The following is a 25,890-nucleotide window of genomic DNA, read 5'->3' on the forward strand; positions in this document are numbered from 1 at the left end:
GTATGACAATTGGATACTTATTCCACCACTGGTATTTCCTTTCACCCACTGGTTATTCAAACTCAGAAAACTAAGGCTTGTGGAGGCCAACAACAACAGGGTATGTCATGGCCACAATACATATTCACAGAAAAGTTTAATATTTTTGTGTATTTGGTCAAAGCACATAGAAGATTGGTTCAACACCAGGTGGTGATTTTTTCGGTATTGAGGCAGCAAGTTTGTGAGAGAACACCCACACACAGAGGTGGGATCTCAACTCCTGGATCTGTATCCTGTTTTACATCTCGTCAGGGATATTATTAATTTCCAGCTCAGGAAACTCTGTCACACACACCCTGAATGTAAATTACACTGGTGTCTAGATCAACCCAAGGACCTGGAATCACCCAGCCAGTGAATGACTTATGTGACGACTTAGGAATGTCAATGAACGTTTTTTTAAAATAATTTTAATTTGCTTCTTTCTAATATCCATGTGTTCATTATGCAGTTTTTTTGTTGTTGAATAAAACATTTCCACGAACATCAGATCTGACCGTTTTATGCATAATTATTAATTGTGTAACTTTTCCACAGCGTTGGTTTTTCACCCTAAGAGCAACCAGGACTATGGTTTATAATTCATGATGATTTATCATACCAAAACACTCAATCTTAACAAAACACAATAATCAGCTTAGTAAAGGAAGAGAGTTTAGCTGTCATTGCAGTTCAATTGAAGTCAAATTCTCCATCATTCTCTGTCATCCCAAAATATGAATAAAGGCAGGTGGAAGTCACACTACATTTCCTTTGGGCCAGTTGACCTAGGGATCACACAAAGTCACAGCGCCATCATCAGTCATAATGTAGCTATTGCTCTATGAAACATCAGGATGAGCTCCCCTAAGACGCGTCTATATTTCCATCCCTACACTTTCAGGGATACACTGACTCAGAACAAAATGCATTAAGGAATTTAGATGGAGATGACAATGAACGAGAAAGAGAGGAGGGAGACAAGCTGGCATGGCCACTGAGTTCATGCTGTGCAATTTAAGAAAGATGTTGCTGCTGTCATTGTTCATGTGGCAGCGAGGGGGTAATTCCAGTGTCTGGGAATTCCAGCGATTCCTGCAGCTTGGTGGCATACAACAGGCGAGTGGAGAAAGGGCAACCATGAGGGGTGGATAAGACAGGTATTCACATCACAGCAAAGCCATTCCTCACCTGCCTGTAAACTCCCAAAACAAATCAGGGGTCTCCATTGGCCATTGTGCAAAATGGTAGCTAACCTTAAACACTCTCAGATCTCAGTGAAAAATCTTCCTTAGTGAGTAACTGAAAGGCAAAGACAAATGTGGGTGGTCCCTTGATGTCAACTGTGTTAATCTACAATGACAAAAAGGAAAGAGGATTCATCATCATTGTGACCAAGGGGTGTCCTTTCTAGGTCCACCTGGGCACCGTGGGGCTACTTCATGAAATTCCATATACTCTCTACATGCTAATGATGACTCATTGACACTATACTGTTCTGGGAAGTAATGTCCACAGGGAACTAAGCTTTCCTTTTTGAAGAAGTGACTTATCCATTACAGGATTCAGTTCCAAATCGGTAGTGAACACCACATAGTATAGTACTGGCTCAAATATTTACACTTGTTTTAAAGTTTTCCAGAAAACACTCACCTAAAAAATCTTAAGCATGGACACCAGAGCAATGTCTTACTTAAACAGGAGGCTACCATAGGGAACTAGGCTACCTATTGTTTGGTAGACCAATTAACATTGCAATTGCAATTGTAATTGTCAATTTGGTCAATAAAAAAGTATTTCACATTTAAAAATGAAACTGGATTAAGTTTTCGTTTCTGATTCTTACTCATATTTTATTTAAATATCATTCAATATAATTCAGTTCTGAAATGCAAATAAAAACAGGACAGAAAGAAGATCTCACATTGGTCTTGCTAGAGGAAAAAAGTGGCAGTACCTATTCACTCTGCTCTGCCTGGCATTGAGGTAGTTAACTGTGACATGGTTGGCTTGGTCAGAGGTAGCAAGAATGGGACACGCGCCTTCAACAGTAGAGCTCAGAGGGCGTTGGAGGAAGAAGAACAAGCTCATAACACCTGCCAGCACTAATTTAATGCAAAATTCTACTATTGCCCGGATTTGTCATTCCGGCGTTTTCAGAGGAGGATTTACTGGTAAATGGAAACGTAAGAGATTTCTAAAGCATCACGTAATTCCTATTGACTATAATTAGAGGGAAAACTTTTTTGACAACTTGCGAAACATTAACAAAGCAGCGAAGCCGAATTACAAGATGCCTACAGAGATAGACTTCCAAACTAAAAGTAGAAATGTGTAACGTTACTCAACGCCACGGAATGTGAAATCTAGTCTACTGTCCATCGACATCGCCAGCAGAGCCAACCTGCATTTCAAGTGAGTTTAATACTAATTTATTTTTAGAGCACGTTTGTGTTACAGAGAAAGGCCAATCGTTGTCTTGAAAACTAGTCTACTTTTCTTTCAATGCCATTGTGTAGTGCATATTGGCCTGTGGCATCTTCAGTCGCAGTTAGAGCGCACTAGGCTTACGCTATAGGCTACAAGGAGTCCAACCATTTCTAGAGCTTTATAGGTAACGTTATAACTCATAACATCTTCAGGATTCAGAAATAATGTCTTAGTCAAGTCATACTACAGAAGCTGCGTTATAAAAAAAAAGGTGTAGGATACGTGTACTGCCTTGTACTGTGTACTGCCAAATGTTCCAAAACTCTTACCATCCTAGCATGCGTTTGCTTATAAATTATTTATTTTTTAAACCGCTATAATGACATTAGCACTAACGACGTTATAAAGGCTTTATTAAAAACGTGGTTCAACGTTATACTTTTTGCCCCATCAGCCTCCCTCCAAATTATACAATTATGGCAAAGGATTCCACATGCTCTGATGGGCATACTTTACTGATGGAGCTTTTATTAGGCTCTCTATCATCTCATTTTAGGTTTACTGATCTGATTGATAATGTTGGTATGAAATCACTCCCCGCATGGCAGGCAAACTTCTGCCTGAGTTGATTATTTCTTATTTTCGTTACAAACTCCCCAGCCAACTTTTTGAGGACCAGAGATGAGGTTTCAAAATGCACATGATATGTTTCCTGCTTAGTGGGCCTATGTATAATTCATACTCTGCTTTCCTGGCTGAAGAGCTTATGCATAATGTATTTTAAGTTAAAAGCACAACACTTTTTTTATGACCTTGGGGTAAATCCATTTGAATTACATTTGACAGCATCCCTTTTAATTTAAACATTTGCTCATGGAAGAAGTAGTCAGAATGTGACTTTTTGGTAGAGCCCCACCGATGAGGGATTTTTGGATCCGATACCAATTTTAGAGTGGAAATATTAACGATAACTGATATATTTGCCAATATATTTAGGAGCACCAGAAAGACACATTTTTTAAATGGAAAAACAGTGTGTTACTCTAGTGAAAGGAGAATAACCTGCAGATTCCAGACAATAATGTGCCTCTGAAGCCTGAACTGCCTCATGCTAGCCAGCTGGAAAACAACGACATGGGACACCTTTTCAATATATTGATATTTAGGTATGTTTTCATCGATTGTAAGGCTGTAGCCACTGAATTCTGGTAGTTGTCACTTGAAAGGAAAAACAGCAATCACTAAATTTATAGCTGGCACAGTGATGCCTCTTGCCCCAAGCATTGCCTAAGTGAATGGTCTTTGCTCCCCCCTGGATCCTTGAGATGTCCATTTCCCATTTGAACTTGACATTTAAAAATGGTTACAGTAAATGCTCAGACACACCGGTAGGATTGTCAAACGTTTGTCGGCTGTCAATCTCTTTTGTTTATTTATTTATTTTATTTTATTTTACCTTTATTTAACCAGGTAGGCAAGTTGAGAACAAGTTCTCATTTACAATTGCGACCTGGCCAAGATAAAGCAAAGCAGTTCGACAGATACAACGACACAGAGTTACACATGGAGTAAAACAAACATACAGTCAATAATACAGTATAAACAAGTCTATATACAATGTGAGCAAATGAGGTGAGAAGGGAGGTAAAGGCAAAAAAGGCCATGGTGGCAAGGTAAATACAATATAGCAAGTAAAACACTGGAATGGTAGTTTTGCAATGGAAGAATGTGCAAAGTAAAAATAATGGGGTGCAAAGGAGCAAAATAAATAAATAAATTAAATACAGTAGGGAAAGAGGTAGTTGTTTGGGCTAAATTATAGGTGGGCTATGTACAGGTGCAGTAATCTGTGAGCTGCTCTGACAGTTGGTGCTTAAAGCTAGTGAGGGAGATAAGTGTTTCCAGTTTCAGAGATTTTTGTAGTTCGTTCCATTCATTGGCAGCAGAGAACTGGAAAGAGAGGCGGCCAAAGAAAGAATTGGTTTTGGGGGTGACTAGAGAGATATACCTGCTGGAGCGTGTGCTACAGGTGGGAGATGCTATGGTGACCAGCGAGCTGAGATAAGGGGGGACTTTACCTAGCAGGGTCTTGTAGATGACATGGAGCCAGTGGGTTTGGCGACGAGTATGAAGCGAGGGCCAGCCAACGAGAGCGTACAGGTCGCAATGGTGGGTAGTATATGGGGCTTTGGTGACAAAACGGATTGCACTGTGATAGACTGCATCCAATTTGTTGAGTAGGGTATTGGAGGCTATTTTGTAAATGACATCGCCAAAGTCGAGGATTGGTAGGATGGTCAGTTTTACAAGGGTATGTTTGGCAGCATGAGTGAAGGATGCTTTGTTGCGAAATAGGAAGCCAATTCTAGATTTAACTTTGGATTGGAGATGTTTGATATGGATCTGGAAGGAGAGTTTACAGTCTAACCAGACACCTAAGTATTTGTAGTTGTCCACATATTCTAAGTCAGAGCCGTCCAGAGTAGTGATGTTGGACAGGCGGGTAGGTGCAGGTAGCGATCGGTTGAAGAGCATGCATTTAGTTTTACTTGTATTTAAGAGCAATTGGAGGCCACGGAAGGAGAGTTGTATGGCATTGAAGCTTGCCTGGAGGGTTGTTAACACAGTGTCCAAAGAAGGGCCGGAAGTATACAGAATGGTGTCGTCTGCGTAGAGGTGGATCAGAGACTCACCAGCAGCAAGAGCGACCTCATTGATGTATACAGAGAAGAGAGTCGGTCCAAGAATTGAACCCTGTGGCACCCCCATAGAGACTGCCAGAGGTCCGGACAACAGACCCTCCGATTTGACACACTGAACTCTATCAGAGAAGTACTTGGTGAACCAGGCGAAGCAATCATTTGAGAAACCAAGGCTGTTGAGTCTGCCGATGAGGATGTGGTGATTGACAGAGTCGAAAGCCTTGGCCAGATCAATGAATACGGCTGCACAGTAATGTTTCTTATCGATGGCGGTTAAGATATCGTTTAGGACCTTGAGCGTGGCTGAGGTGCACCCATGACCAGCTCTGAAACCAGATTGCATAGCAGAGAAGGTATGGTGAGATTCGAAATGGTCGGTAATCTGTTTGTTGACTTGGCTTTCGAAGACCTTTTGTGTTCACACAGCAAATACCTTGGAAGTCGCCAGCCACTCAGCCTTGTTAGAATACTCCAAACCAGAAGGTGGCAGTAGCGTTGTTTGGCAATGCATATCCGTGCATATTGCTTATGGTCTAGATTCTAAGCTTTCTGCGCTAAGGCTGCTATTTTGTAGAAATACCTTTTTGATACTAGCCAGATGGCCACAGCTAGATAATTACCTAGCGAGATAATGAAGAAACAATTTAATTCACTCTCCATAATCCCATAATGCCATAGCCAAATGTTTAGCTCGCTAGCTAACGCTAGCATTTTCCCTAGCTAGCACAACATAGCTAGCTAGTTAGCTAAGGACACTGCACTAACACAGGCAGCTGTTTCATGGAAACAAGCTAATCCATTGTGATTTAATTATGTCAATACTACAGTAGCTACAGTGGTTAGCTAGCTTGGAGGAAGTATTTAATGTTGTGTGCATTGCATCTTTGCACTTAGGTAGCTGCCTTCCCATAGCCTACATTGCATATGAAGTGTGACTGGCTCATCCATGGACGTAACCTAAGGAGAAAATGCCCTCTTCTTTCCCAGGTGGGAGTTTGACACATCTCTGATATGTCTAAGTCAAGTTGTTGGCCACTGACAAGCATTGCAATTCTACAACTAGAATCGGTAGGTTCGTCGGTACCGGTTCGGCATGCAGCAGGTACCGCTTTTGTTCTAGCGAGAGAAGGAATGGCCTCCCTCAGTGAATGGCATCAAATACTCTCACACAGCTATTTAGCTGGGTAGATGGGGGTGGCAAAACTTACATTTGGAGCAGTCCCTAACAAGTGACAACAAATACATCAAAACGAAGCTATGAAGCGCTACTTTGTAACCTTCTATGTTTGTTAAGTGTCTCTGGAAACGTTTGAATGACAAAGCTTGAGGAATACCCTTCTTCAAAGACCATATACAGTGAGGGAAAAAAGTATTTGATCCCCTGCTGATTTTGTACATTTTCCCACTGACAAAGAAATTATCAGTCTAAAATTTTAACAGAATCCAGAAAAATGCATGTCAAAAATGTTATAAATTGATTTTAACTTTAATGAGGGAAATAAGTATGACCCCCTCTCAATCAGAAAGATTTCTGGCTGCCAGGTGTCTTTTATACTGATAACGAGCTGAGATTAGGAGCACACTCTTAAAGGGAGTGCTCCTAATCTCAGTTTGTTACCTGTATAAAAGACACCTGTCCACAGAATCAATCAATCAATCAGATTCCAAACTCTCAACCATGGCCAATACCAAAGAGCTCTCCAAGGATGTCATGGACAAGATTGTAGACCTACACAAGGCTGGAATGGGCTACAAGACCATCGCCAAGCAGCTTGGTGAGAAGGTGACAACAGTTGGTGTGATTATTCGCAAATGGAAGAAACACAAAATAACTGTCAATCTCCCTCGGCCTGGGGCTCCATGCAAGATCTCACCTCGTGGAGTTGCAATGATCATGAGAATGGTGAGGAATCAGCTCAGAACTACACGGGAGGATCTTGTCAATGATCTCAAGGCAGCTGGGAACATAGTCACCAAGAAAACAATTGGTAACACACTACGCCGTGAAGTCCCCCTGCTCAAGAAAGCACATATACGTGCCCGTCTGAAGTTTGCCAATGAACATCTGAATGATGCAGAGGACAACTGGGTGAAAGGGTTGTGGTCAGATGAGACCAAAATTGAGCACTTTGGCATCAACTCAACTCGCCGTGTTTGGAGGAGGAGGAATGCTGCCTATGACCCCAAGAACACCATCCCCACCGTCAAACATGGAGGTGGAAACATTATGCTTTGGGGGTGTTTTTCTGCTAAGGGGACAGGACAATGGACGGGGCCATGTACTGTCAAATCTTGGGTGAGAACCTCCTTCCCTCAGCCAGGGCATTGAAAATGGGTCGTGGATGGGTATTCCAGCATGTCAATGACCCAAAACACACGGCCATGGCAACAAAGGAATGGCTCAAGAAGAAGCACATTAAGGTCCTAGAGTGGCCTAGCCAGTCTCCAGACCTTAATCCCATAGAAAATCTGTGGAGGGAGCTGAAGGTTCGAGTTGCCAAACGTCAGCCTCGAAACCTTAATGACTCGGAGAAGATCTGCAAAGAGGAGTGGGACAAAATCCCTCCTGAGATGTGTGCAAACCTGGTGGCCAACTACAAGAAACGTCTGACCTCTGTGATTGCCAACAAAGGTTTTGCCACCAAGTACTAAGTCATGTTTTGCAGAGGGGTCAAATAGTTATTTCCCTCATTATCCTGTTGTGACTAGGGGGCAGTATTTTCATTTTTGGAAAAATAACGTACCCAAAGTAAACGGGATCTTTTGTTAGGACAAGATGCTAGAATATGCATATAATTGGGAAAGAGAACACTCTAAAGTTTCCAAAACTGTAAAAATATTGTCTGTGAGTATAACAGAACTGATATTGCAGGCGAAAGCCTGAGAAAAATCCAATCCGGAAGTGCCTCGTGAGAGCACTGCGTTCCAATGCGTCCCTATTGAGCAGTGAATGGCTATCAATCAGATTACTTTTTCAACGTATTCCCCAAGGTGTCTAAAGCATTGTGACGTAGTTTTACGCATTTATGTTGAAGAATACCTGAAAGCGGCTACATAGTGTAAGTGGTTACCTGATGGCTTTCAGAGTGATTCTCGCGTAAAATACAGAGGTATCCATTTTTCCAATCGGTCCTACTGAAAAAACAATTGTCCCGGTGGATATATTATCGAATAGATATTTGAAAAACACCTTGAGGATTGATTATAAACAACGTTTGCCATGTTTCCGTCGATATTATGGAGCTAATTTGGAATATTTTTCGGTGTTTTCGTGACCGTAATTTCCGGTCGATTTCTCAGCCAAACGTGAAGAACAAACGGAGCTACTTTGCCTACAAAAATAATATTTTTGGCAAAAATGAACATTGGCTATCTAACTGGGAGTCTCGTGAGTGAAAACATCTGAAGCTCATCAAAGGTAAACAATTTAATTTGATTGCTTTTCTGATTTTCGTGACCAAGTTACCTGCTGCTAGCTGGACATAATGCTATGCTAGGCTATCGATAAACTTACACAAATGCTTGTCTTGCTTTGGCTGTAAAGCATATTTTGAAAATCTGAGATGACAGGGTGATTAACAAAAGGCTAAGCTGTGTCTCAGTATATTTCACTTGTGATTTTCATGAATAGGAATATTTTCTAGTAATATTTATGTCCGTTGCGTTATGCTAATTAGTGTCAGTCGATGTATACGCTCCCGGATCCGGGATGGGGAGTATCAAGATTAAAATGCAAATCAATTTATAACATTTTTGACATGTTTTTCTGGATTTTTTTGTTGTTATTCTGTCTCTCACTGTTCAAATAAACCTACCATTGAAATTATAGACTGATAATTTCTTTGTCAGTGGGAAAACGTACAAAATCAGCAGGGGATCAAATACTTTTTTCCCTCACTGTATATTACAACATTGAGAGTTGAACGTTCTTAGTGCGGCACTTGGGTTTAGCATCCATACCATGACACTTCACGTAACAGTATTTGGCCAGTGCACATTTTTTTTACTTTATTGAGCTGGCAAGCTTCTCTCTACTCAGCACTCACTGTAGAAGCAGTAGCAGGTAGTTCACAGTAGTTAATTCTCCTCTCCGACTGGTGTAGTTGCGTTGGGTGATAGTGTCCAGTCTTGCTGTAGGCAAGATAGGTTTATAGCCATGTAAAGAGCGCCCTCTACAGGACAAATAATGAAATGCAAAAAAAAGTATAATCCTATGAACAGCTTTTTCCCCGAGCATTTTCTCCGCATCTTATATCGGTCATTTTTGGAGGATTAAACACAGATACAAATACATCTATAAAAGTATAATATTGATTAATCGGTCGGGCTCTACTTTTTGGACCTAAATGCCAAAACATTCAGCTGATAAAGGTGCTCATAGTTGGCCCATTTTGCATACTGGTCAACTTTGAGCACCTTTATCTCTTTAACGTTTTGGCATTCAGGTCCAAAAAGTCACTTTCTGAGCACAATGTACAAATATGTATGGAAGGTTTCATTCAAATCAAAAGGGGTGCTATCAAAAAGTGATTGAATTCAAATGGATTCACCCTTATGCTATCTGATTCACCCCTATGCGATCTGATTCACCCCTATGCTATCTGATTTACCCCTATGCCATCTGCCCATGCTCAGATAATGTCAGAACATATTATTATCCTCTTAGCTAGACTATTATTAGAATAGGGCCCACTCTCATAGCGTTGTTTGTGTAGTGTTTAATCTAAGAGATAAATGCAGGATGTGTTCAGTGTACGCCTACTAGTTGTTCACAAGTTTTGTGGTCATGTCCCTGCTGCAAGTGTTTCCCCTACCTGCACACTATCCCACATGACACTGGTAAGTCTACACTAAGACCTTATGAACAAATGACATGAAGCTGAAAAAACACAAGCGTGGACACACTGTCATTTCTGACATGGAAATATATATTCTACACTTACTGCTCCTCCTTTTTTTTATTGCGTCAAACAGTGGTCTAGCGTTGTGGTAGGAGCGAGGGCCTCGACAAATACATGAGGGAAAAACATGGAAAAGCTCTGTGGTTTTCGCCCTTTACAGCCATGGTTGAAATATTAAAGGATTAGACACAAGGACATCTCTTTAGTGAAATCATGGAATGGTTTTGTATTTTAAGTGTATGGATGAAAACGGGGGAAAAGAAAGTTATGGTAGATTTGTTTGGTGAAAAAGGCAGATTATGGTCCTTAAATGGATGTTTACCAACATTTATGTTGTAGTCACCGCTACAAACATACAGTACCATTAACTGCACAGTAACCATATAAACTCTGTTAATTGAGTGTATTTTTACAATAGTAAAATGGCTAATTAAATCTATTCACGTGGGAAGAAATACTAAAAACCGTGCACTTTCAAACTGCCATGGTTGCTTCCCAAATGATTTATTCCTCTCATATTCAACATCTGACAATGCACCAAGCTGGTTACAGTTACATTATTCCCAAATGTTAATGTCTCGGTTGAGTAGTCAGAGATTAGCATCAAATGCTTTGCACTGTAATGTAGCAGACAGCTCCTATAGGATTCTGCATGCCTATCACACATGCGCATATCATGAAGCTGGCAGTTGTTTGTTTTTGCTCCTACTTGTGGAATTAACTTTAAGTTTTGATCACATGATTCCAAGTTGAATAATTATGTAAATTCATTATTGTGATTATTTCATTATTTTTCTCAACATCCCTTGTTGGATTCGGCATCATTCTATAATTTTCTTTGCCATTAGAAGGTGGCCCTGGTATAAGGGTCGAGGAGCGCGTCCAGGAGCACGTGGCGATGATCCACCATCTCAGCGCCACCATGGACCGCGTCGTCTAAACCATGGACCGCTGGGAAAGACAGGGAGTTCCTCCAGCGCCTCCACCAGCACAACCAAGGCCTCCACTACTCGCCTCCCCTTTACCCGGTCTCAGTGGGATTTGTCTCGCCCTTCCCCGAGTGTACGACGGCACGGCTGCACGCTGCCAGGGTTTCCTATTGCAGTTAGATCTCTACTTGGCAACCGTCCACCCGGCTCCTTCGGGCTGTGAGAGGGTGTCCTCCCTCGTCTTGTGCCTCTCAGGGAAAGCCCTGGAGTGGGCCAACGCCGTGTGGCAAGAAGGAGATGCGGAACTGGACCATTTCGAGGATTTCACCCGCCGTTTCCGGGCAGTCTTCGACCATCCGCCCGAGGGTAGAGCGGCGGGTGAACGTCTCTACCATCTGAGGCAGGGGACGAGGAGCGCCCAGGAGTTTGCCATGGTCTTTCAAACCCTGGCCGCCAGCGCGGGAGGCAACGACAGGGCCCTGATCGAACACTATCGCTGCAGTTTGCGCGAGGAGTTGGCCTGCAAGGACACTACCCTCACCTTCGACCAGCTGGCGGACCTGTCCATTCGGTTGGATAACCTGCTGGCTACCCGCGGACGTCCAGAGCGGGGTCTGCCGGTTTCATTCCCCAACACCACCGCTCCGATGCCCATGGAGCTGGGAGGTGCTGTGCGCAGGGTGACCGGAGGAGGTTCCGTCTCATGCACCATCTGTGGCCGCAGAGGTCACACTGCAGGTCGGTGTCAGGTTGGTTCCTCTGGGGATCGAGGGAGCAGGCAGGGCACTCTGGTGTCACCCCAGGTGAGCAGGCACCATTCTCACCCAGAGCCCTCTATTACACACATGTTTTTGTTTGAGTTTTCCCCGCATTCCCAGCATAAGGTGCTCGTCAATTCAGGCGCGGCTGGGAATTTTATAGACAGATCATTCACCCATAGTTTAGGGATCCTCATTGTTCCCGTGGCTGTGCCCTTCCCCGTTAACGCCTTAGACAGTCGACCATTAGGATCAGGGTTGATTAGGGAGGCCACCGCTCCCCTGGGCATGGTGATGCAGGGGGGTCACAAGGAGAGAATCAGTCTCTTTCTCATTGACTCTCCTGCACTACCCGTGGTGCTAGGCCTACCCTGGTTAGCCTGTCATGACCCCACTGTTTCATGGCAACGGAGAGCTCTCACGGGGTGGTCGCGAAAGTGCTCGGGGAGATGTTTAGGGGTTTCCATTGGTGCTACTACGGTGGAAAGTCCAGACCAGGTCTCCACCGTGCGCATTCCCCCTGAATATGCCGATTTGGCACTCGCCTTCTCCAAGAAGAAGGCGACTCAATTACCACCCCATCGACGGGGGTATTGTGCGATAAATATCCTGGTAGACGCCACACTTCCCAGGAGTCACGTGTATCCCCTGTCACAGGCGGAGACGGTGGCTATGGAAACATATGTCTCCGACTCCCTGCGTGAGGGGTACATTCGGTCCTTCACTTCACCCGCCTCCCCGAGTTTCTTTTTTGTGAAGAAGAAGGAGGGAGGTCTGCGCCCGTGTATTGACTATCGAGGTCTAAACCAGGTCTCTGTGAGGTACAGTTACCCACTACCTCTCATAGCCACAGCGATTGAGTCAATGCACGGGGCGCGCTTCTTCACCAAACTAGATTTCAGGAGAGCTTACAACCTTGTGCGTATCCAGGAGGGAGAAAAGTGAAAGACGGCTTTCGGTACTACCTCAGGGCATTATGAGTATCTCGTCATGCCGTACGGGTTAGGCCTTTGTAGATGAGATTTTCAGGGACCTGCACGGGCAGGGTGTAGTGGTGTATATTGAGGACATTCTGATATACGCGCCAAGCATGTTTCGCTGGTGCGCAGGGTGCTTGGTCGTCTGTTGGAGCATGACCTGTACATCAAGGCTGAGAAATGCCTGTTCTTCCAACAGCCCGTCTCCTTCCTAGGGTACCGCATTTCCACCTCAAGGGTGGAGATGGAGAGTGGCCGCATTTCAGCCGTGCGTAATTGGCCGACTCCCACCACGTTAAAGGAGGGAATCAGTGGTTTCTAGGGTTTGCCAACTACTACCGGAGGTTTATCCGGGGTTTTGGTCAGGTAGCGGCTCCCATTACCTCACTGCTGAAGGGGGGACCGGTATGTTTGCAGTGGTTGGCTGAGGCGGACAGGGCTTTTGGTCACCTGAGGGCTCTGTTTACCTCGGCTCCCGTGCTGGCCCATCCGGATCCATCTTTGGCGTTCATAGTGGAGGTGGACGCGTCCGAGGCTGGGATAGGAGCCGTGCTCTCTCAATGCTCGGGTATGCCACTGAAGCTCCGCCCCTGTGCCTTCTTCTTGAGGAAGCTCAGCCCGGCGGAGCGAAACTGTGACGTGGGGGACCGGGAGCTGTTGGCTGTCATCAAGGCTTTGAAGGTGTGGAGACATTGGCTTGAGGGGGCTAAACACCCTTTTCTCATCTGGACTGACCACCGCAATCTGGAGTACATCCAGGCGGTGAGGAGACTGAACCCTCGCCAGGCAAGGTGGGCCATGTTTTTCACCCGTTTTGTTTTCACCCTTTCTTACAGACCAGGTTCCCAGAACATGAAGGTAGACGCACTGTCCCGGCTGTATGACACAGAGGAGCGGCCCATGGATCCCACCCCTATACTCCCGACCTCCTGTCTGATGGTGCCAGTAGTGTGGGAGCTGGACGCGGACATTGAGTAGGCGCTACGTGCAGAGCCCACTCCCCTCCAGTGTCCCGCTGGGCATCTGTACGTCCCGCCTGCTGTCCGTGACCGGCTGATCTATTGGGCCCACACGTCACCCTCTGGTCATCCAGGCATCGGTCGGACGGTGCGCTGTCTGAGTGGGAAGTACTGGTGACCCACTTTGGCTAAGGATGTGAGGGTTTATGTTTCCTCCTGCTCGGTGTGCGCCCAGTGTAAGTCTCCTAGGCACCTGCCCAGAGGTAAGCTACACCCCTTACCCGTTCCACAACGGCCTTGGTCACACCTTCCTTACCAATCTTCCTCCCTCACAGGGTAACACCAAGATCCTGATTGTTGTGGACCGTTTTTCTAAGTCCTGCTGTCTCCTCCCTCTGCCCTGTCTCCCTATGGCCCTACAGACTGAGGAGGCCTTGTTTACACACGTCTTCCGGCACTACGGGGTGCCTGAGGACAAAGTGTCTGATCGGGGTCCCCAGTTCACTTCGAGGGTCTGGAGGGCGTTCATGGAACGTCTGGGGATCTCGATCAGCCTTACCTCGGATTTTCACCCCGAGAGTAATGGGCAGGTGGAGAGAGTTAACTAGGATGTGGGTAGGTTTCTGATTTCTTATTGCCAGGACCGGCCGGGGGAGTGGGCGGCATTCGAAGCCCTGGGCAGAGTTGGCCCAGAACTCGCTCCGACACTCCTCCACTAACCTCTCCCCATTCCAGTGCGTACTGGGTGTATCAGCCGGTTCTGGCTCCTTGGCATCAGAGTCAGACCGAGGCTCCTGCAGTGGATGACTGGTTCCAGCGTGCGGAGGATACATGGGACACCGCTCACGTTCACCTTCAGCGCGCCGTGCTGCATCAGAAAACCAGTGCAGACTGTCACCGCAGTGAGGCCCCGGTGTTCGCACCGGGGGACCGGGTCTGGCTCTCGACCCGAAACCTGCCCCTCCGCCTGCCCTGCCGGAAGCTGGGTCCGCGGTTTTTGGGGCCATTTAAAGTCCTGAGGAGACTGAACGAGGTGAGTTACAGGTTACAGCTTCCCCCGATTACCGTATTAACCCCTCGTTCCATGTGTCTCTCCTCAGGCCGGTGGTGGCTGGCCTGCTCCAGGAGTCTGAGGTGCGGGAGGTTCCTCCGCCCCCTCTGGACATCGAGGGGGTCCCGGCGTACTCCGTTCGATTCATACTGGATTAGAGGCGTCGGGCGAGGGGCCTTCAGTACCTCAGAGGAGATAGATGCTGGGTTCCGGTGGAGGACGTGTTGGACCCTTCAATGCTGCGGGAGTTCCAACGTCTCTATCCGGATCGCCCTGCACCTCCCCCTCCAGGTCGTCCCCGAGGCCGGTGTCGGCGCGCTGTTGGAGGCGTGCGTCAAAGAGGGGGTACTGTCACGACTTCCACTGAAGTCGGTTCCTCTCCTTGTTCGGCGGCGTTCAGCGGTCGGCGTCACCGGTCTTCTAGCCATCGTCGATCCACTTTTCATTTTCCATTTGTTTGATCTTGTTTTCCTACACACCTGGTTTTCATTTCCCCCATTAATTGTTGTGTATTTAACCCTCTGTTCCCCCCATGTCTTTGTGTGGGATTGTTTATTTTAAGTGCTTGTGCACATGTTGACTGGTGAGTGACGGGATTTGTACCCATGTTTTGTTATTCTTTATGCCGTTGGTTTTGCAATTAAACTGCTCCGGCTATTACCTAGTTCTGCTCTCCTGAGTCTGACACCCCTGCCACCAGTTACGCACCCCTTACCAAAGATCCATAATTAATAGTACATTCCAGGGCCTCCCGGGTGGCGCAGTGGTCTTAGGCATTGCATCCCATTGCTAGTTGTGCCACCAGAGACTCTGGGTTTGAGCCCAGGCTCTGTCGCAGCCGGCCGCGACCGGGAGGTCCATGGGGCGGCGCACAATTGGCCTGTATGGTAAGATTTAGAAAACCTGAAAGAAATCTTGCAGTAGGTTATTAGAATGTCCTAGTTTCCACCCCCCCCCCTTTTTCTCCCCAATTTCTTGGTATCCAATTGTTAGTAGTTACTGTCTTGTCTCATCGCTACAACTCCCATACGGGCTCAGGAGAGACGAAGGTCGAGAACCATGCGTCCTCCGAAACACAACCCAACCAAGCCACACTGCTTCTTAACACAGCACGCATCCAACCCGGAAGCCAGCCACACCAATGTGTCGGAGGAAACACCGTACACCTAGCGACCTGCGTGCACTGCGCCCGGCCAGCCACAGGAGTCGCTAGTGTGCGATGAGACAAGGATATTCATACCGGCCAAACCCTCCCTAACCCGGACGACGCAAGGCCAATTGTGCGTCGTCCCATGGACCTCCCGGTCGCGGCCGGCTGCGACAGAGCCTGGGCTCAAACCCAGAGGCTCTGGTGGCACAGCTAGCACTGCGATGCAGTGCCTTAGACCGCTGCGCAACCCGGGAGGCCCTGGAATGTACTATTAATGATGGAACTTCGGTCACAGTGAGTTTGAAGAAAAAAGATTATAGGAGTATTAAAGGGTATTAAATAAATCAAGCGTATGATTAAGGAAAGGCTCTCTGAAGCTTTTAATATGCGTTATTTTCATAACGAGCGTTTAAAAAAAATCCATCTCTGTATGATCATTCATCTCTCTTGTTCATATGCACTTCTATGTACATACCTTATTCCTCTTATCTGAACCAATAACTTTTACCTTTCTTTAGCCTGCCTGTCTGTATAGTTTATACTCCATCTCTCATCTTGAGCCTTGCTTGACTAATTTCTGTTGACCGCCATTCTGTTTCCTAAAACTTTATCTACCCTTCTCTTTGAAATGGAAACAGGCTATGTAGGCTCTCATACTCCAGTGTGGATTCATTCCACCTATCCAACTGTGACTTATCGCTGAGTCCTGGCACAGTCACCTGGCAAAGGTTGGTTGAGCAACAGTTTTCATTGCTACTATGTATAATTGGACAGCTCCTAAGTCCTGTTTGTTCGACTCTTAAGGATGTGCATAATAGCTCTATTTTTATTTGAGATTTACCTTTAACTTTTATTTTAGTGTTTATCTTAGCTCTTAAAAAGAGATTGCCATAACATCTCCAATAATCCCTGTGAATTAGATAGACAGGTGGGAATGTAAGAAGAAGGGGAGAGAAGAGAAATCTGGCTGACATCTTGCAGTAAATGGTAAAAATATATTTTGAGTGGTGTAATTTACAGTGGCACATGATAATGATGGTATTATGCTTTTAAATGTAATTTTCAGTTCAGGGGGAATCTCTGCGTTTACAAGCTTTATTGATGGAAATATATGCTTTATTGCAGGGATTGAATATTCGTAGGTTCACTGGGAAATATGAATCCCTACTCTGAAACCCTAGTAATAACTATGTTTAATATGTCTCAGTTGTCTATTGTACTTGTTTTTGTAAATCACTTTGCATTGCTTGGTGCCATTATGAGTCCATAATATTTTTATGAGCAGTGCCATCGGCAAATCATTTCTGAAACGTGTTTCTCGGTTTTGTGCCTTCTTTTTTTCTTATTAAAAACACTTTCAATTATTACATTTTTTTTGACAAATCTTTAAGAACACAAGACCTAAGATATACTAGGCTGTATGACGCCGACTTTGGAATTAAATGTTTTTTTCATTACTCCAGACATTGTGCCAGCTCTGGTCTCTTGGCCCTCCCAGCCCTGCGGGAGGGCAGCTCCCCCTCAGCCCTATCCAAGCTCTTCTCTGTCCTTGCACCCTAATGATGGAACCAGTTCCCCCCCTGAAGCTACGACAGCAGAGTCCCTTACCCTCTTCTGAAACCCTACCTCTTCAAAGAGTATCTTAAATAATCCCATAGCTAAATAACACTCACACTTGACTTTTTATGTACTTTATTGAAGAAAAATGTACTTACTATGATTGTGATATGTGGTTGTGCCACCTAGCTATCTTAAGATGAATGCACTAACTGTAAGTCTCTCTGGATAAGAGCATCTGCTAAATGACTAAAATGTAAAAGTACTATTTTTGTACCCACAAATTTGACCTCACCACATCAAAGACATTGGGTGTTTCTCAAAATGCATACTACCGTGCTCCCAGCATGCAAATTAGAGTACGGGAGGGTCGGAGTATGAGTCCAAATCAAAGTATGCTCAACGGAGTACGGAGGGCACTTCTCGAATGCGTACTCCGTTTGTACATTTTTTGAAGCATGCATCAATGCAAGCGTCAACGGAAAGTTTTCAAAGAAATATTACACAATCACGTAAACATTTTGCACATTTTCTTGAAATTAATGGCGGCCATTATTTGTGCTGAAGCGAGAGAAAATACACTCCCGATTTAGGAATTAAATGTTGCCTATTCACATCTCATATGTTGCTTGACTACAATATTTTATCTTAATATGTTAATAGTACATGCTGTGTTATTTGTGGCATGGTTACCTGCCTACAATACGCACTGTAGTGTGCGTAGGTCGTAATCACATACTAAGTCAATAGAGTTAACTGGCTAGCTACTACTGTTAGCTATCCAGATAGCCACAAATAATTGTTAGCTACCTATAATTGACATCTACCTTTTGATAAAATTGGTTTTAGGTAATTTTTGTCTGTTTTCACATATAGCTAGCTGATAGTTATACACAAAGCAAACATTTTACTTCATATCTTGTTTCGTCTCTATTGCCATTGTCCTGGCTAGAAGAAGGAAGGTTCAGTGAATGGGTCCATAGTAAGTTAAAAAAATGTTGTCCATAGTAAGTAAGTCCATAGCAAATCATTTTTAGCTAGCTACCCACAAAGAATTGACATCTACCTTGCATAACATTCGTTTTAGGTCATTTTTTTTGCCTGTTTAACGAGTAATCTGTCTAGCTAGACTACGATTCACATATCTAGCTGATAATGATGAAGTAAAACATTTGCTTTGTGTATATATTGTTTCGTCTCTATTCAAATCAAATCAAATTTTATTTGTCACATACACATGGTTATCAGATGTTAATGCGAGTGTAGCGAAATGCTTGTGCTTCTAGTTCCGACAATGCAGTAATAATCAACAAGTAATCTAGCTAACAATTCCAAAACTACTACCTTACACTTGTGTGTATAAGGGGATAAAGAATATGTACATAAAGATATATGAATGAGTGATGGTACAGAGCGGCATAGGCAAGATACAGTAGATGGTATTGAGTGCAGTATATACATATGAGATGAGTATGTAAACAAAGTGGCATAGTTAAAGTGGCTAGTGATACATGTATTACATAAAGATGCAGTAGATGATATAGAGTACAGTATATACGTATACATATGAGATGGATAATGTACGGTATGTAAACATTATATTAGGTTGCATTGTTTAAAGTGGCTAGTGATATATTCTACATCATTTCCCATCAATTCCCATTATTAAAGTGGCTGGAGTTGAGTCAGTGTGTTGGCAGCAGCCACTCAATGTTAGTGGTGGCTGTTTAACAGTCTGATGGCCTTGAGATAGAAGCTGTTTTTCAGTCTCTCGGTCCCAGCTTTGATGCACCTGTACTGACCTCGCCTTCTGGATAATAGCGGGGTTAACAGGCAGTGGCTCGGGTGGTTGTTGTCCTTGATGATCTTTATGGCCTTCCTGTGACATCTGGTGGTGTAGGTGTTCTGGAGGGCAGGTAGTTTGCCCCCGGTGATGCGTTGTGTAGACCTCACTACCCTCTGGAGAGCCTTACGGTTGTGGGCGGAGCAGTTGCCGTACCAGGCGGTGATACAGCCCGACAGGATGCTCTCGATTGTGCATCTGTAGAAGTTTGTGAGTGCTTTTGGTGACAAGCCGAATTTCTTCAGCCTCCTGAGGTTGAAGAGGCGCTGCTGCGCCTTCTTCACGATGCTGTCTGTGTGGGTGGACCAATTCAGTTTGTCTGTGATGTGTACGCCGAGGAACTTAAAACTTACTACCCTCTCCACTACTGTTCCATCGATGTGTTCCCTCTGCTCTTTCCTGAAGTCCACAATCATCTCCTTAGTTTTGTTGACGTTGAGTGTGAGGTTATTTTCCCTGACACCACACTCCGAGGGCCCTCACCTCCTCCCTGTAGGCCGTCTCGTCGTTGTTGGTAATCAAGCCTACCACTGTTGTGTCGTCCGCAATCTTGATGATTGAGTTGGAGGCGTGCGTGGCCACGCAGTCGTGGGTGAACAGGGAGTACAGGAGAGGGCTCAGAACGCACCCTTGTGGGGCCCCAGTGTTGAGGATCAGCGTGGTGGAAATGTTGTTGCCTACCCTCACCACCTGGGGGCGGCCCGTCAGGAAGTCCAGTACCCAGTTGCACAGGGCGGGGTCGAGACCCAGGGTCTCGAGCTTGATGACGAGCTTGGAGGGCACTATGGTGTTAAATGCTGAGCTGTAGTCGATGAACAGCATTCTCACATAGGTATTCCTCTTGTCCAGATGGGTTAGGGCAGTGTGGTTGAGATTGCATTGTCTGTGGACCTATTTGGGCGGTAAGCAAATTGGAGTGGGTCTAGGGTGTCAGGTAGGGTGGAGGTGATATGGTCCTTGACTAGTCTCGGCTGGGGATGCCGTCTGGGCCTGCAGCCTTGCGAGGGTTGACACGTTTAAATGTTTTCCTCACGTCGCCTGCAGTGAAGGAGAGTCCGCATGTTTTAGTTGCGGGCCGTGTCAGTGGCACTGTATTGTCCTCAAAGCGGGCAAAAAAGTTATTTAGTCTGCCTGGGAGCAAGACATCCTGGTCCGTGACGGGGCCGGTTTTCTTTTTGTAATCCGTGATTGACTGTAGACCCTGCCACATACCTCTTGTGTCTGAGCCGTTGAATTGAGATTCTACTTTGTCTCTATACTGACGCTTAGCTTGTTTGATTGCCTTGCGGAGGGAATAGTTACACTGTTTGTATTCGGTCATGTTTCCGGTCACCTTGCCCTGATTAAAAGCAGTGGTTCGGGGTTTCAGTTTCACGCGAATGCTGCCATCAATCCACGGTTTCTGGTTTGGGAATGTTTTAATCGTTGCTATGGGAACGACATCTTCAACGCACGTTCTAATGAACTCGCTCACCGAATCAGCGTATTCCTCAATGTTGTTGTCTGACGCAATACGAAACATATCCCAGTCCACGTGATGGAACCAGTCTTGGAGTGTGGAGTCAGATTGGTCGGACCAGCGTTGAACAGACCTCAACGCGGGAGCTTCTTGTTTTAGTTTCTGTCTGTAGGCAGGGATCAAGAAAATGGAGTCGTGGTCAGCTTTTCCGAAAGGAGGGCGGGGCAGGGCCTTATATGCATCGCGGAAGTTAGAATAGCAGTGATCCAAGGTTTTTCCAGCCCTGGTTACGCAATCGATATGCTGATAAAATTTAGGGAGTCTTGTTTTCAGATTAGCCTTGTTAAAATCCCCAGCTACAATGAATGCAGCCTCCGGATAAATGGATTCCAGTTTGCACAGAGTCAAATAAAGTTCGTTCAGAGCCATCTGTGTCTGCTTGGGGGGGAATATATACGGCTGTGATTTTAATCTAAGAGAATTCCCTTGGTAGATAATGCGGTCGACATTTGATTGTGAGGAATTCTAAATCAGGTGAACAGAAGGACTTGAGTACCTGTATGTTGTTATGATCACACCACGTCACGTTAACCATGAAGCATACGCCCCCGCCCCTCTTCTTACCAGAAATATGTTTGTTTCTGTCTGCGCGATGCGTGGAGAAACCAGCTGGCTGCACCGACCCCGATAGCATCTCTCCAGTGAGCCATTTTTCCGTGAAGCAAAGAACGTTACAGTCTCTGATGTCCCTCTGGAATGCTACCCTTGCTCGGATTTCATCAACCTTGTTGTCAAGAGACTGGACATTGGCGAGAAGAATGCTAGGGAGTGGTGCACGATGTGCCCGTCTCCGGAGTCTGACCAGAATACCGCTCCGTTTCCCCCTTTTACGAAGTCGTTTTTTTGGGTCGCCGGCTGGGATCAATTCCGTTGTCCTGGGTGAAAGGCAGAACACAAGATTCGCTTCGCGAAAGTCATATTCTTGGTCGTACTGATGGTGAGTTGACGCTGCTCTTATGTTCAGTAGTTCTTCTCGACTGTATGTAATGAAACCCAAGATGACCTGGGGTACCAATGTAAGAAATAACACGTAAAAAAACAAAAAACTGCATAGTTTCCTAGGAACGCAAAGCGAGGCGGCCATCTCTGTCAGCGCCGGAAGTACAATGTTGCCATTGTCCTGGCTGGAAGAAGGTTCAGTGAATGGGGAGATGCAGCGTGAGTTAATACAGTAGGGGGAGTGCGAGCGCTTCTCAAATTAAATGTTTTATGCGTTCTCCACACTCGTCCTCACAAGAATGTACTCAAGAGAACATCCTCGGAGAATGCGCTTGGAGCATGAGAGTGTGGAGCACGGCAATATGCGTATTGAAAAACACCCAATGTGGCACTCCATGAAAAAGACAAGTAGCTCTCTGGGGAGGAAGGGCAGAGTTCTCTGTTATTATCAGTGTACGCCCACTGACAGTGAGAGATAGTATCAGACTGATTATATACTATTAATAGCATATAAATACTGTATACTGCCAGCACAAAGCACTTGTGTATGTCACCAAGACTTCAAAAGCAGAAGCACCTGACTGTTAAACCCCCTCCCTCTCCTCTCCTTTACCCTCCATCCTAAATCTGGTGCCGCTTTTACAGGGAATGGCACAATACAGGGGCGTCATTGACAGCGGGCAAGGGGAGCTAATCCATGCAGCTGTCAACCCGCGGGGTATTAAGCCTTCATTCTGAAGATTATTGGCCCGCTGCCAGTCTTTTTCAGACAAGCATGAAGTAGCGGCATGGAGGGCCTGGTGCTATGCTTACTATATCCCACTGTACTTTGACTGAAGTGAATTTTGGGAACCCAATGCACCATTCTTAAATCTTTTTACAGAGTGAAGATGTAGCCAGCGATAGTAAGACTCTAGAGAGGCATTTATCATGACTGGTGTCGCTGTGTCCCACTTTGATTTACTCACTTGTTCACTGGTCTCTTGGCCCGGAGACTGAAGTGCTTGTTGTCTTGGATACTTCTACTTTAGAGTTCAGTGTTGCATTTTCTAAGTTCTGATTCTGATAAAGCATGTTCTACTGAACATAGAATTCTGGATGTGCAGTGCAGACTTTATTGGACTGTAATGTGTGTGAAATCTATATCTAATAATGGCAACATTACTGAAGGTCTGTTAAGCCAGGATTTTGGTCTGGGAAAAACAAACATGCATGTAAAAAATAAAACAAATAAATAATGTTCTTTCATAAGCCAATCCAATGCTGGAAAACAGCTGTTGGGCATAAATAGTAGGGCAAGAGATAAGAATAATTCAGTGTTTATTGTTTAAATCAAAAGAGCAAGCCCATTTGAAACAGGTGTTGGAATGTGATGGGAGGGTGTCCATCGATCGCCCTTTCTTTTTTTCCTTTCTGCAAAATAGCTCTCTAAAGCTGCCTCGCTCATGTTGTACCATTACAACACTCAGGACCTCCGCTTCAAGGGATTGAGACCTGGGGGGCTGGATTACTAACAGAGACAGGCGGGGGAGGGTCGATGGACTGCATAAATGTGGGGTGACGCAAAAGCTCCACATTTGTTCTATCGCATTAGGGGGAGAGCAGGGGGCATCCCTGTCTCTCCCTGTCCATCTAGATTCAGGGAAACATCTTGAGTTTGTTTTCTAACAGTTTTTGAGACTATCTTTGGAGCTCTTTTGATGTTTAGGGGACCCAAACACAAGCAGATGCTAATTTATCTTCTGAATATGTTTTTTGATGTTGCTGCCAGTAGTTTTGTAGTCAGGCGCTGTGATATTGTGTTTACTTTGCCCAGTGATTGTCTGGAAATAATTTTGTCAGAGAGTGGGCTTGGACACAGCAGAACAAACATGCTCACTAACACATATGTCAACAGTTTGGACACACCTACTCATTCCCAGGTTTTTCTTTATTTTCTATTTCTACATTGTAAAAATAACAGTGAAGACATCAAAACTATGAATTAACATGTATTGAATCATGTAGTAAGCAAAAAAGTGCTTACTACATGATTCTTCGAAGTAGCCACCCTTTTACCTTGATGACAGCTTTGCATACTCTTGGCATTCTCTCAACCAGCTTCATGAGGTAGTCCTCGGAATGCATTTCAATTAACAGGTGTGCTTTGTTAACCAGTTGAGTCTATGGGGGCGCTATTTCATTATTGGATAAAAAAAACGTGCCCGTTTTAAGCGCAATATTTTGTCACGAAAAGATGCTCGACTATGCATATAACTGAAAGCTTTGGAAAGAAAACAGTCTGATGTTTCCAAAACTGCAAAGATATTATCTGTGAGTGCCACAGAACTCATGCTACAGGCGAAACCAAGATGAAACTTCAAACAGGAAATGAGCAGAATTTCTGAAGCTCTGTTTTCCATTGTCTCCTTATATGGCTGTGAATGCACCACAAACGAGCCTGCCCTTTCTGTCGTTTCTTCAAGATGTCTGCAGCATTGTGACGTATTTGTAGGCATATCATTGGAAGATTGGCCATAAGAGACTACATTTTCCAGGGGTCCGCCCGGTGTCCTTTGTCTAAATTGGTGCGTAATCTTCAGGTGCGGGCATTTTCTCCTGGGATTCAGGAGAGAAAGCACACTTCCACGAACGATATATCATCGAAGAGATATGTGAAAAACACCTTGACGATTGGTTCTAAACAACGTTTGCCATGTTTCAGTCGATATTATGGAGTTAATTTGGAAAAAAGTTCTGCGTTTTGATGACTGGATTTTCGGTTTGTTTTGGTAGCCAAACGTGACGCGATTTCTCCTAAACAAATAATCTTTCAGGAAAAACTGAACATTTGCTATCTAACAGTCTCCTCATTGAAAACATCTGAAGTTCTTCAAAGGTAAATTATTTTATTTGAATGCTTTTCTGTTTTTTGTGAAAATGTTGCCTGTTGAATGCTAACGCTAACACTAAATGCTACGCTAGCTAGCTACTGTTACACAAATAGTTTTCCTATGGTTGAGAAGCATATTTTGAAAATCTGAGATGACAGTGTTGTTAACAAAAGGCTAAGCTTGAGAGCTAGCATATTTATTTCATTTCATTTGCGATTTTCATGAATAGTTAACGTTGCGTTATGGTAATGAGCTTGAGGCTGTATTCACGATCCCGGATCCGGGATGGCTAAGTGCTAGAGGTTAAAAGTGAATTTGTTAATGCGTTTGAGCCCATCAGTTGTGTTGTGACAAGGTAGGGTGGTATACAGAAGATAGCCCTATTTGGTAAAAGACCAAGTCCATATTATGGCAAGAACAGCTCAAATAAGCAAAGAGAAATGACAGTCCATCATTGCTTTAAGACATGAAGGTCAGTCAATCCTGAACATTTCAAGAACTTTGAAAGTTTCTTCAAGTGCAGTTGCAAAAACCATCAAGCGCTATGATGAAACTGGCTCTCACGAGGACTGCCACAGGAAAGGAAGACCCAGAGTTACCTCTGCTGCAGAGGATAAGTTCATTTGTTCAGATTGCAGCGCAAATAAATGCTTCACAGAGTTCAAGTAACAGACACACCTCAACATCAACTGTTCAGAGGAGACTGCGTGAATCAGGCCTTCATGGTCAAATTGTTGCAAAGAAATCACTACTAAAGAACAATAAGAAGACAAGACTTGCTTGAGACAAGAAACACGAGCAATGGACATTAACCTGTCTAGGCCGTTCCGCTAGCGGAACCCCTCGCCAACAGCAAATGAAATTGCAGGGCGCCAAAAACAAATCAACAGAAATCTCATAAATCAAATGTCGCAAACATACAAGTATTAGGCACCATTTTAAAGATACAATTCTCGTTAATCCAGCCACAGTGTCTGATTTCAAAAATGCTTTACACCGAAAGCTCCACAAACGATTATGTTAGGTCACCACCAAGTCACAGAAAAACCCAGCCATTTTTCCAGCCAAAGAAAAAAAAAAAAAAAATAGAGATAAAAGTAATCACTAACCTTTGATGATCTTCATCAGATGACTCTCATAGGACTTCATGTTACACAATACATGTAAGTTTTGTTTGATAAAGTGCATATTTACATCCAAAAATCTCATTTTAAATTGGCATTTAATTTCATTTACGGAAAAAGCATACCATGCAATAATCTGAGTACGGAGCTCAGAGCC

General features: G+C 44.6%; 1 protein-coding gene across 2 annotated transcripts in view; it reads left to right on the plus strand.

The window, feature by feature from the left end:
- Positions 1–2,040: 2,040 nt before the first annotated feature.
- The window catches only part of LOC110532144 (semaphorin-3F), a 117,227-nt gene continuing 93,377 nt past the window's right edge, over positions 2,041–25,890 (plus strand). The window contains exon 1 of one of the 2 annotated variants that reach the window (XM_021615788.3): positions 2,041–2,436. The gene's annotated coding sequence lies outside the window, so the exon portion shown is untranslated. The remainder of the gene's footprint in view (positions 2,437–25,890) is intronic. The other variant, XM_090184359.1, reaches the window with a different exon arrangement.

The sequence above is a fragment of the Oncorhynchus mykiss genome, chromosome 9, assembly GCF_057628025.1.
Source record: "Oncorhynchus mykiss isolate SJ-2025 chromosome 9, ASM5762802v1, whole genome shotgun sequence".
NCBI classification, from domain to species: domain Eukaryota; kingdom Metazoa; phylum Chordata; class Actinopteri; order Salmoniformes; family Salmonidae; genus Oncorhynchus; species Oncorhynchus mykiss.